Source organism: Thalassophryne amazonica, chromosome 11, assembly GCF_902500255.1.
Source record: "Thalassophryne amazonica chromosome 11, fThaAma1.1, whole genome shotgun sequence".
NCBI lineage: Eukaryota > Metazoa > Chordata > Actinopteri > Batrachoidiformes > Batrachoididae > Thalassophryne > Thalassophryne amazonica.
In genome coordinates, this window is record NC_047113.1 from 96,605,351 (window position 1) to 96,618,008 (window position 12,658).

At 38.4% G+C, this 12,658-nt stretch overlaps 1 long non-coding RNA gene across 1 annotated transcript; it reads left to right on the top strand.

Moving 5' to 3' along the window:
- The first annotated feature begins 1,644 nt into the window (after positions 1-1,644).
- LOC117519803 lies at positions 1,645-9,478 on the top strand. Its single transcript, XR_004563431.1, has 3 exons — positions 1,645-1,732; positions 7,103-7,109; positions 9,467-9,478. It is a non-coding gene; the product is annotated as an uncharacterized LOC117519803 (long non-coding RNA).
- Positions 9,479-12,658: the final 3,180 nt, after the last annotated feature.

A 12,658-nucleotide genomic window follows, 5' to 3' on the forward strand; every position in this document is an offset into this window, starting at 1 on the left:
AGCATTACAGTCAATTTTATTTTGCTGTTTTCATTTTTTTAAGATGGAAAAGCAAGAAAAAAAAAAACAAAAGCTTGTAAAGGACCATCTCCATGCCATTTCTGCAACATTCACCCCCCCCCCCCCCCCCCCCGCAACACATGTGGTGACGGGGAGGGAGGTGTATGTATGGCATATGTATGTACAAATGGGGAGCAGCCAGCCAAGTCTGAGCGCACACAGTACGGTGAGGTCACTGCGCTGAACAGACAGGGGACGTGGTCACCAACAGCAGCGGCTGTTGAGATCTCTGGTCCTGGACATCACAGCTGGGAAACATGTACTGTGTTTTGAAGGCCATGACCTCACAACTGTCCACTATGACACAAGTGTCTGCATGCTGTCCTCACGTGGAAAAAAATAAAAACATATGTTGTTTTTGCAATGAGCTGTAGTGAGTGAGCGCACAGCGTGCGCATTGGCAGGCTGTCCCAGGTGAAACAGACCATCAGATCATGTGAAGATGCAGCGGGTGATCTGAATGTCACGTCACCCACATGAGCTCTGTGCCACATACGTGTCCTGCGGCATGCTGCTCACAGGATGCGCATGTTGGGCTGGACACACACACACGGGGGCAACTGGACACGCCAGACCAGCAGATGTGGACATAAGAGTGCACTGCTTCATTCATGTCATGTCTGTACATCTGTGACCATGGGTCATCTACAGAGAAACAGATAATTCATAGTATTATGAGGGAGATTCAATAAATTGCGGTATTTTTTATGGTGTGTTTTTTTTTTTCTCCACAGCAGAGGTGTGATGTGGTGCAAGACGCTCCAGCTGCTTTTTTGTTTCTTTGTCTCCACAACAGCAGTGCGATGTGGTGTAACACGTTCCAGCTGCTTTCACTGGGTTCATGCACACTCGCCGGCAGGCAAGTACACAGGCATGCACGGTGTATCGTGCATGCCTGTCTGACCATGCGTCCCTCCCAACAGCAGATGGACTGTTTCATGGTTCCCCATTTCATTTTTGGTTTACAGATTTTCTTCCGGTTTCTGCATCTTTCGTGTTACATGTGAAGGGCCCTAACCGAGCAAAAGCATTCAGTGTTGTGTAAAAATGTCTTACTTTGTGCTGATACCATAGACTGTGCATGATACAGTTACTAGCTGATAAACGTTAGATGAAGAAAATAAGTCAAAACGTGTACTCACTGAACCTTGAAGTTGGCTAATTTCACTTGGTGGGTTGTGCTTCACATTCTTCCTGTAACAAGGCACATCTGATCATGTTGGACACACATTTTTCACTGAGATTTTTAAGGTGTATTAACTGATTACACTTCGATGTTGAGTTAAGGCGGAAATATCTGTTCAAAATCCATTTATTATTCAGCTAAGACTATTTTCTTTATTTTCATCTGGACCAGCTTATTACATTTAGCTATCAACTCATTATGTGAAAATGTAGCAGACTTTTTTTTAATGCAGTAACCGCTCTTGAATTTGAGCTATACTAACATTTTCTTTGAGTGTATGGGGATGTTTTCTCATTTGATCAATGAATATAATCTGGATTCCCATTCATTTCCTATGTTGGTCACTTTTGACTGGGAACACCACAGGTGTAACATGGCTGACAAAACCACTCACAATTCAATAAAAGCGGTGATTATCATATGTTCAAGTGCACAGTGTGGAGGATATCATGAGGCCTTGAGGCAGTCAGGTGTAAAACACAAAATGTCTGAGTATTTTAAGTTGTAAATCGGTCAGCATTGACCCAAAAACAACAGGAAGGCTAGATAATGGTGGACAGATCTTTAACAAATATTACTTAGACACATAACTCAAGACAATTTACTTTAGAAGAGGACTGGACAAAGGAACAAAAGCACAAAAAATATATGGTGGGGAAAAGCATATTATTATATTAAAGCTGAGCAACCTAAAGGGTTAGATAAAATAAGATTAAACTATTGATCTCACAGTGGAGAAATTCACGTTACTTCAGCTCTTAAAAAACACAAGATGGGTGCGAGTAGAGGAAAATGTGCATCAAACAGCATGTGCAAGGATAAACAATAATACTTGTAACAATACAATAAAATATGAAAATGAGGTAGAAATAGAATGTATAGTTTATATATATATATACACATACACACACACACACGAGGGCTGCTAGAAAAGTATCCAACGTTTTTATTTTTTGCAAAAAGCATATGGATTTGAATCACATGTGATTGCATCAGCCAAGCTTGAACCTTCGTGCGCATGCGTGACTTTTTTCACGCCTGTCGGTTCCCACCCGGAAACCGAACATTCTTTGAATGTTCATTGAACGTTTGCATGAGAACATTTGCAAACATGGCATGAACACTGCACGAACATCATATGAACAAAGAATGAGGACAGGTAATGTTTGCATGCGAACATTCAATGAACATTATGCAAACATTCACAAATGTTCACAAACACCATATGAAAAGTTGCAGCAGAACATTAAATGAACATTTGTAGAATGTTCGAATGTGAACATTACCTGTCCTCATTCTTTGTTCATATGATGTTCGTGCAATGTTCTTGCTAAATTACCTACAATTTTTGTAATTGTTCCTGTTGAGAACAAAAAAATTAAGTAAAACAAACTTCATAAATGTTTTAAAATTCAATAGGTTTTATTCCAATAGTGACTTGCAATGTGGAATTCACATATAAAATCAACACTGCAGAAACTTTTGAAATCACTTAACTGATAACAGATTAAATGATGGAATTCATCTTTACAGAATTAAACATCATTGCTCAAAAAGCACATAAAATGAAAAATTTTCAACTTTACAAAAGATTTCTTTTGTAAAGTTTTGTAAAGTTCTTTTGTAAAGCTACTCCAAAAAATGTTCAGACACAAGAATAAATCTTCTAGAAATAATTATGAAACCTAAAAAAAAAAAAAAATCATCTATTGATCTACATACAACTGATAATACACATTTTAGGAGCAAAAATAAATTCAACTTAAACATAAATCACCGCTTGAAACAAAAACTACAACAATCTTTTAGACATCTACATACAATTAATAAAAATCATATTTAAGAGCAAAACTGCAGACAGTTTTAACACAAACATTACTATCAATAAATTCCCTGAGAAAATTCCTATGAAAAAATATTCTAAGTTTTTAATCACATAGATTTGAAGACTCAGTATGACAGTCAGATACAACAATGCAATTGAATACACCATTTTTAAGAGTGAAACTGAACAGTTTAACACAAACATATTACAGTCAAATTTCCTGAGGAAATTCACATGATGAAAAAATATACAAAAATACAAAATTATTCATTTAAATTATGTTTGATCCCCAGAGAAAAGGTTTCTCTGGAAAATTAAATTTTATCAAAAATATTCCATGTACAATGCAATGTAAATGCTGCTGCTAATCTGCCCGTAAGCTTTGATATTATAGAATATAAACACCCTCATATCATATAAAATACCCTCAGCCGTATGAGCAGACTTCTTAATAATTACTTAATTGGTATCCCAGTGTTAAGTATAATATATATATATATATATATATATATATATATATATATATATACACACATATATATACAACCCCTGGCAAAAATTATGGAATCACCAGCCTCAGAGGATGTTCATTCAGTTGTTTAATTTTGTAGAAAAAAAGCAGATCACAGACATGACACAAAACTAAAGTCATTTCAAATGGCAACTTTCTGGCTTTAAGAAACACTATAAGAAATCAAGAAAAAAAAAGATTGTGGCAGTCAGTAACGGTTACTTTTTTAGACCAAGCAGAGGAAAAAAATATGGAATCACTCAATTCTGAGGAAAGAATTATGGAATCACCCTGTAAATTTTCATCCCCCAAATTAACACCTGCATCAAATCAGATCTGCTCATTGACATTGACCCTATGCCATGACATTGACCCTATGTGTCTTTTTGCAAGGAATGTTTTTGCAGTTTTTGCTCTATGGCAAGATGCATTATCATCTTGAAAAATGATTTCATCATCCCCAAACATCCTTTCAATTGTCCAAAATATCAACATAAACTTGTGCATTTATTGATGATGTAATGACAGCCATCTCCCCAGTGCCTTTACCTGACATGCAGCTCCATATCATCAATGACTGTGGAAATTTACATGTTCTCTTCAGGCAGTCATCTTTATAAATCTCATTGGAAAGGCACCAAACAAAAGTTCCAGCATCATCACCTTGCCCAATGCAGATTCGAGGTTCATCACTGAATATGACTTTCATCCAGTCATCCACAGTCCACAACTGCTTTTCCTTAGCCCATTGTAACCTTGTTTTTTTCTGTTTAGGTGTTAATGATGCCTTTCGTTTAGCTTTTCTGTATGTAAATCCCATTTCCTTTAGGCGGTTTCTTACAGTTCGGTCACAGACGTTGACTCCAGTTTCCTCCCATTCGTTCCTCATTTGTTTTGTTGTACATTTTTCGATTTTTGAGACATATTGCTTTAAGTTTTCTGTCTTGACGCTTTGATGTCTTCCTTGGTCTACCAGTATGTTTGCCTTTAACAACCTTCCCATGTTGTTTGTATTTGGTCCAGAGTTTAGACACAGCTGACTGTGAACAACCAACATCTTTTGCAACATTGCGTGATGATTTACTCTCTTTTAAGAGTTTGATAATCCTCTCCTTTGTTTCAATTGACATCTCTCGTGTTGGAGCCATGATTCATGTCAGTCCACTTGGTGCAACAGCTCTCCAAGGTGTGTTCACTCCTTTTTAGATGCAGACTAACAAGCAGATCTGATATGATGCAGGTGTTAGTTTTGGGGATGAAAATTTACAGGGTGATTCCATAATTCTTTCCTCAGAATTGAGTGATTCCATATTTTTTTCCTCTGCTTGGTCTAAAAAAGTAACCATTACTGACTGCCACAATCTTTTTTTCTTGATTTCTTATAGTGTTTCTTAAAGCCAGAAAGTTGCCAGGGGTTGTATATATACACACACACAGGTGGGGCCAAAAGTTTACATACCCTGGCAAAAGTTTTTTTTGGCCATTTTTCAGAGAATATGAACGATAATACAAAAACTTTTTCGCTCATGGTTCGTGGTTGGGTGAAGCCATTTACTGGCAAACAACAGTGTTTACTCTTTTCAAATCATGACAATACAAACTACCCAAATGAACCTGATCAAAAGTTTACATACCCCTGTTCTTAATACCGTGTATTGCCTGTCTTTTGTGGTAGTTGTGGACGAGGCTCTCCGAGGGTAAAGCTGCCACTGAATGTTTTGGACTTTATTTACATCAATTATGAAGAAATACAAACAATATGGCACTCTATGGTAAATCTGCATGGACAGTTCTGAAAAACTGAGTGACTGTGCAAGAAGAGTGAGGAAAGCCACCAAGTCACCCACACAACCCAGAAGAAGTTATAGGCTTACGAAGTCCCTTCGGCTGCTCCCTTGTTTGCATTCGGGGTCGCCACAGCAAATATGAGGTGGCTCTGCATGTTGAATTGGCACAGGTTTTACACCGGATGCCCTTCCTGATGCAACTCTACAGTACGTGGAGAAATGTGGCAGGGGTGGGATTTGAACCCGGAACCTTCTGCACTGAAACCAAGCGCATTAACTACTTGGCCACCACCCCTGTCTCTAACTGAGTGATGAAAGTGGGCCATGAAAACAAACAAACAAAAAATAAATAAATAAAAAACTTGAAAGATCTTGGCAAGGCCGTGACGGGGTCTGGTGGTTGTCCCCCAGAAAAATGTGAAATCACAAATGCATTCTGGTTAGGGCTGTAGCTATCGATTATTTTAGTAGTCAAGTATTCTATCGATTATTCTGGCAATTAATCGATTAAAAAGTACTTTTGCATTTTAAACAACATCAATAGTCCAGGGCTGTCCATAAGCAATGACACAATGTCACTGCGCCAAAGTGTTGGCAATTTGCTGAAATGGCAATGGGATGTGCCTTCTATTTTGTTTTCTCCAATTTGTAAAAATTAACCATTTAAGGTTTTTTTTTTTTTTTTTTAATAAAGGTTGATGGACTGGGTCCCTGCGTGATTTTTTCTATCCCTCTTTCTCTTCAGCAGATGCATTTCAGCTGGAGGCTGAACATGCAACATCGCAGTCAGGTTTTTATTATTATTATTTTATTTAAGTTACCGTGTTTGTGAAGTGGTGTGTGTTGCCCAAAAACGCAAAAATTAAAAAGTCACACACTCAGTGTGAGTCTGAGGTAAACACAGAAGAAAGAGTGGACTTCTGCTGTTTGCGGGGACAGAGCTGTGACTTGCCCGGTCTGAGAGCTCCTCACACTGGGCAGAGAGACAGCAGCCAGCTGCCAGGTCAATAGTCCCTCCACGTAGAGCAGACCGTGTGTTTTTTAAAAATAGACAAACACACTGCTTTGCTTTAAATGCACAGTAAGTCTATTTCAGATGATCAGCGTGAACCATCTTTCTCTTAAAAGGCTTTATTTTTACTCTCACGTTGGAAAGCGGTAGCTATCGTTGCTAATTTGATTAGCTGTTATGCTCGCCATTTTTTTTTTTTCTGCGGACGTTGCAGCACCACACACAGGCCTAGCATATGTACTACAACGTTAAACGAAGCTTCGAGGCACAGAATTTGCCTCAATCATTTTTTGTAATCGAATTATTTGAGTTACTCTACTCATCGTTTCAGCACTAATTCTGATGCTTTTTCAGGTCTATTTACCGACCAAAAGAATCTCCAAAAATAAATAAATAAAATAATTTTTGTTTAGATAGATCACTTTTTCCACCCCAGATAAGGTGGTAAACCTCAGTAGTACAGCATAGAAGTCCTTCTGTTTCAAGTGTATGGTACCATAGACAGTATGCACACACTATTCAAATGAAACATTATGCAAGGGACATAGAAACTGAGTTTTTATAAAAGGAATTCTGTAACTTTATATCAGCAATAAATAAACATGTTTATTAAGTAACAGGGCCTGTAAATTATTTCTTTAAATAAGGAAAGTTAGTATATACACAACTTCATTACTGGCAGATTTTACTGTATTTTCAAATTATATCCCAAATAGAACAGAATATTTGTCAGAAATTTTGAATATTTGCTTGCTGAATGTGAATTTTTAGAATCTACTGGCACAAGACACTGAACAATCTTATTTAACCATTATAATACAAACCTCAGGATAAGGATCAGGCTGATGTGAATCAACTGCAGGCACACACTCAACCCACTGGTCAGATGGAGGATTCAGTGATTTAACAACTCTTAAGGCAGCCAGCGTGGTTGCTGTTGGGGAGACAAATCCGAAAATATTATCATAAACTTAACTTCATAAAGTCTCTTTCTGGGCACTGACATTACTTAAACTTTAATTGCATCAACACCTAAGAAAAGACAGAGTATATATTTTAGTCATGGTCATAAAAAGTTATGTATATTTTAAATTTAGCATTTATTTAACCAAATTAGTCCCTTTGAGATCAAGACCTCTTTTATAAGTGACCTGGACAATTATAAAGTTTCAAATTCACCCAACCTGCATGTCCTTGGAAGTGAGATGCCCACACACCTTATTGACACCTTTAGGCTTCTGGCTTAATATCAGAATAAATTAAAACATGGACAAAATATGAATTAGGCCTGTGCCTCTCTGTGGCTAACGTTAGCTCCGTGCTAGTCAAAAATGTGTTGGTTTGGTTCCCATTAATCCATGTCTGGCATAATCAAGCTTCAAGCAAGTTCTGTCTTTTCGGGCTAAAATGGGATTGTGCTCACATCAGGTTCCATTACCTTAAAGTCTTTTGATAGTCACAGCGTCGTGATGACTGTAGGAAGGCCACGGCATTTGAAGCTAGCTGCTAACTCGTGGTAGCTTTGTGTTGGTTTTCTGTGATTCAGTCGATGATCTTCCAGCGTTACTCTCCTCTTCTGCTCTCAGTGGTCTCTTAATCATAGTATAGAGACTGAACAGGCAAATTAACGTCTTGAACATAAACTTTTATTTGCCAAAAGAGAACGGAGAGTATGCAGCGCTGTTAGTTAGCTGTTAGCTGTTCTTCTTCTTCTCTTCTTTGTTAAACAGCGGGTTTTAACCCAACTCGGTGCACTACTGCCACCAACTGTTTGGTGGAGAACACTGCAAGCTTTTTTTTGTTTTGTTTTGTTTTTTGTTTTGTTTTGTTTTTTTTGTCTATGAGCTGTTTTATTTAAATGTCAATGTTTCCTGCTCATGCATGTTGAAAACATCGTTTTGTAAATCAATTTTTAATAACTTTAATGTATTTTCCTTATTTCCAAAAATGCTAAAGATATGCTTTTAGAAAATTTGGCAAAATGTATGTAACTCAGTTCTGTGGGACTTCTGGATAATAAGCTGCCATTGCAATCTGTTTCCATAAAAAAAACATATTTTTTGGTAGCTGACAATCACAGTCTGTAGTTACGTAAATTATTTTGCAAAAATTAATATTCCAACTAAAAGAGTGCATGTTTATGCAAGTTGCCCCAAGACATGTTTCTGAGTTAGCTCTGTCAGTTTATCACAGTAATCTTGAAAATCTATATTCAGTAGGCCTGAATAAATCATAAATTGACAAATTATTGTTTACCATGGTAGCTAGAGTGTTTAAATAATTTCCTATTGTTCATTCTACCTATGATTACACACATAATTTAAATGTAGTCCAACATTAACTTTCTGTAGGCAGTAAATGATATTTAATGTTTTCTTGTAATATGAAATTTTACAAAATTTTAGAATATATATACTTTTATTTAGAGGCAAGCTTTACACATACTACATGAACATTATGTGAATGTTCGCAAACACACTGAACATTAAGCATACATTCTATAAACATTTGATTGATTTTTGAAAATGTTTGCTTACGTTTGTCTAATGTTTGCTTCCATGCAGACATTAGACAAACATCACAAACATTATATGAATGTTCGCAAACTTGCTGAACAGTAAACAAACATTCTATGAACGTTTTTTTGATGTTTGCAAATGTTCGCTTCCGGGTGGGTTGCGTCATTCACCTGTAAGCAGGCTTTGTGTGAGCAGTGGTCCACCCTTCTCGTCGGATTTTTATTGCGAATAAATGTCTGAACGATTTGGAGCTTTGCTACATCAAATTTTTCCAGAAACTGTGAGAGACCTGCAGGTGGACACCATTCAGAAAATTCATATGGCGTTCAGCGACGATTTTATGGGGATTACACAGATTAAGGAGTGCTCCAGCCGGTTTAAAGACCGCCCACAGCGTCTGAGAGCGTGGCGCGCTCCGAGCGCCGATCGACAGGCTGACACCCCGCTGCAACAACCAGATCATTTCCAACGTGAAGGCTTTGTTGATCCGGGACGTCTTCTGACTTCCACAAAAAAGGCAGAAGGCGTGGACATCAGCACTTTTTCGGCACATTCCACTGATACAGGAGTTTTTTTCACAGAAAGAGGAGCGGAGGGATGCGCCACCGTGCCGCTCATGGCGTGGCATAAAACCACCTCCGTGTTGGTCTCACAGGATGGCTTTCAGACGGCTTTCGGTTGCTTTTCAGTCGTGTGAATATCCGAGAAATTGTGCATGAGCTGGACATGCCCCAACATGTCCTGTGAGGCTTCATCACAGCGTTGCTTTGTGCCATGCGGAAACGTCCCGACGCGTGGAATTCCTCCGCACGTCTGTCTCAATGTGCCGAAAAAGTGCTGATGTCCATGTCTTCCGCAATTTCTGTGCTAGTCAGACGATGTCCCGGATCAACACAGCGTCCAGTTTAGAAATGAATGGCACATTCCACTGTTACAGGAGTTTCTGTCATGGAAAGAGGAGTGGAGGAATTCCGCACGTCGCCGCGGAGCCGCATGGTGCAAAGCAATGCCGTGATGAAGCCTCACAGGACATGTTGGGGCATGTCCAGCTCATGCACAATTTCTCGGATAGTCACACGACTGAAAAGCCACCGAAAACTGTCTGAAAGCCGTCCTGTGAGACCAACACGGAGGTGGTTTTGTGCCGCGCCATGAGCGGCACGGTGGCGCATCCCTCCGCTCCTCTTTCCGTGAAGAAAACTCCTGTATCAGTGGAATATGCTGAAAAAGTGCTGATGTCCATGCCTTATGCCTTTTTTTGTGGAAGTCAGACGACGTCCCGGATCAACAAAGCCTTCACGTTGGATATGATCTGGTTGTTTCAGCGGGGTGTCAGCCTGTCGATCGGCGCTCGGAGTGTGCTGCGCTCTCAGCCGCTGTGGGCGGTCTTTAAACTGGCTGGAGCACTCCTTAATCTGTGTAATCCCCATAAAATCGTCGCTGAAAGCCATATGAATTTTCTGAATGGTGTCCACCTGGAGGTCTCTCACAGTTTCTGGAAAAATTTGATGCAGCAAAGCTCCAAATCGTTCAGACATTTATTCGCAATAAAAATCCGATGAGAGGGGTGGACCACTGCTCACACAAAGCCTGCTCACAGGCGAATGACGCAACCGACAGGCATGAAAAAACTCACACATACGCACGAAGGTTCAAGCTTGGCTGATGCAATCACACGTGATTCAAATCCATATGGTTTTTGCAAAAAATAAAAAGGTTGAATACTTTTCTAACAGACCTCATATATATATATATATATATATATATATATATATATATATATATATATATTAGGGCTACTGTTGCGTTAATTATTGAGGTCATTATCGCCGACAATTTTGTTCCTCCCCTTAATGCTGCGTTTTTTTTGTTTGTTTGTTTTTTTTAGCCTTTTATGACTGTTACTCGTTGCCTTTTATTTTGAAAGCGTCAGTCGGGGGCGAGCTTATGCTGCTGCTTCCTGCTGATAGCTGAGTTCACACAGAAAATGACACGAGGATCGAGAAAAGTACAGGCTATGCAATGCACAACAAAACAAAATGCAGAAAGACGCCAAACTTTTGAATGGACATTTTCGGTACAAAGTTCTACAGGATCAGGCCCGGATCCAGACCGGTTTGGACCGATGCAGCTTGAAAATCTTGAATAATCTCGAATAGCCGAACGTGTCCCCGCGGTGAACACAGCTTTTCGGTGGTTTTCATGTCAACCTATAGTCCGTAAATGATACGTATTTTTCCGAGTTTCAGAGTCATATGGACGTACAAATAAAGTCGGATATTCAGGTTTTGGTTTGTAATAAACTATTTCTGCAGCGCGGCTCCACTTTGAAACCACGAACCATTGAAGCAATGCTTCGATCCAGTAGCTCGTTGGTTCTTTGATTCACTGCTCTTCAGAAACGGCAAGCCGCTTCTTAACCCCTCGCAAAGCCATTAAAATATCGTCAGGCACTTTAGTGTGGATTAAAGTCACTAACTGGGACTCTTGTCTTGTTGCTGTCAAGAAACGAGAATCGTCCTCCGTTCCGTTCACACAGCTCGAAACGCTGCGCAGCTGAGACAGAGTCCGGTCGGAATTAATAACTTCAAAATGAATCGCCGCTTTAAATAAAATGACACCTCTTTCCAAATGTAATACAGACAAGAAACTACAATCGACTAAAACGTTTTTTTTTCCTCCCAAAATGAAACGTGCTGTATTTTCTTTTCAAATTACATCCTGAAGTGAAGCACAGCAGCTGTAAGAGCTCAGCTCAGATATATGGAAACACATTCATGCCAATATCTGAAAGGAAATGCTTTTGACAAAAACTACAGATTTTGTTTATTCCTATTTATGTCCAGAGATCAAGGATTCACCATGTAGAGTTCATTATGTACAAAGTTTAAGGATCCAGTGACCAAATTCATATTTATTTACTTTAAGACTCAATAAAATGTTCAATTTCAATTCAGTTAATCGGCTTATAAAGTGCCAAATCACAACAAAATCTAAATATACTAAAACAAATACATCACAATTGTACACATATCAAATTGTGGTATGTGTACAATTGTGATGTATTTGTTTTAGTACATTTAGTCATGGACATGAATATTGTTATTTTGATATGAAACAGGATAACAAATGACCTGCCAGTGGTTTTATATTTGATTTCATTAGTGTGTTTCAGTTGAAATTTACATTTTCAAATAAAACTGTGCTTTCAAGCAGCTTTTGAATTCATTTTTGGGTTTCACATATACCATGCGATTAATCATGATTAATCACAGAAAGTCATTGAGTTAATGCGATTAAGATTTTTTATGTTTGCCCACCCCTAATATATATATATATACACTCAACAAAAATATAAACGCAACACTTTTAGATCTTTGAGTTCATCTCGTACAAAATGGGAGCAAAACCAAAAGTGTTGCGTTTATATTTTTGTTGAGCGTACATGGTGCTGCCCTTCAATCTGTGTAGCTTCCATTAACAAATCACTCTCCTACATCAAATACCATGTACACAGATCTGACCTCAAATGCTTAGTTAAGGTCCTTAACTAAGCATTTAAGAATTAAGACAATAAACTTTACCACAAAGTTTAATGCACAGCATGATAAGTGAATAATGTAAATTCCTGCTAAAAAGGCATACATCATAAAACTCATTTTGTATTTTTATTTGTTGGCAGTAAACGGCAAACCAAGCCTGCAGTGCAGTGATGGATATCAGAGCATTTTTTCAAAAGCAAAAGAGCTTCAGGTGAG